Here is a 1,313-nt window from a genome sequence, read left to right on the forward strand (position 1 = left end):
CACAAAGAAAAGACTGCTAACATTTATCATAATAATAATTTTCTCACTAATTCAAAATATTTCCATCTGCAAAGTCAAATCCTGTGATTTTGCCTGTCGCTGATGTTGCATAAATCTCCTCTTGTTTCTAAATATATTTTTCTTCTTTAACTTGAGATTATAATCATCTATGGAAATGTGTTACATTTCTTCATCTCCTAATGATAAATACTAATAAACATTATACCTATAAGAAGTTGCAACAATTGAATACGCTTAAGTTAAAACTAAACAATTGATGAAAATAACATATATGAATTTTTTTAGTGAGTGAGAAGGACATTATAATAATTCAACCCGCATTCCTATTGTTTGATGCTTGAGTTTTTAATATTTACATGTTATAAATACTACTTGAATTCTTAAAGAAGAAAAAGTTGGATTATAATTTGTATTTGAAGAACTTCTTCATATCACTACAATAAAATCAAATAAAGTCACGCAGTCATGTTCTAAACTTAAGAAAAACAACAACGTTCAGAATATAAAATAAATTTACCTAATGTGTAAGGTTGAAATCAGTAAAATAAAGTTATCAGGTTTAGAATATAATTTGTAAGGTCGTCATGAAATGTTTTCCAACTGCATTATTACATTATTATGTAATAATGATTGCACAAATTAATTAATTACTTAGCGTGTTGGCAGACACTGTCGTGTGTGTGAACCCACATTCTCATTACTTAGTACTAAGTTCTCAATATTTACATGTTATAAACACCACTTGAATTCTTAAAGAAGAAAAGTTTGATTTTACGCACTATAATAAAATTTCTCTTTTAAAAGCTTGAATGTAATCACTTCTATGTAGAAGTTTAATGATAAAAATAAAATAATCTAGTTAATTATTTTCAACTTTCAACAATACATATGAATGAAACAAATGATAAAGGAAGTAGTGTATTTTGTATTTTCTTTCTAATTATATTGACTATTATTATTATTAGGTAAATATACATTGACTTAGAAAAAATAATTGAGTCATCATTTAATCTGTGATGTTGAACAAGTTATTGTATCAAACATCTTATAAATTTAAGAATATGTTAGAAAATGTTAACAATAACCCTCTCAAAAAATATAAAGCATAAACACAAACCATCTTAGTGTCACTTTGGCATCTTTGAACAAAATGTAAGCGAAGAGAAAAATATGATAAGAGTGTGTAAACATAAAATTAACAGAAGGTAAGCTAATTATAAACAAATGAGCGACAATATATTTGAATACAATACATAGTGTGTACCTCATATTTATTAATACATCTCAAAATA

This window comes from Lupinus angustifolius, chromosome LG17 (assembly GCF_001865875.1).
Source record: "Lupinus angustifolius cultivar Tanjil chromosome LG17, LupAngTanjil_v1.0, whole genome shotgun sequence".
In the NCBI taxonomy this organism is placed as follows: domain Eukaryota; kingdom Viridiplantae; phylum Streptophyta; class Magnoliopsida; order Fabales; family Fabaceae; genus Lupinus; species Lupinus angustifolius.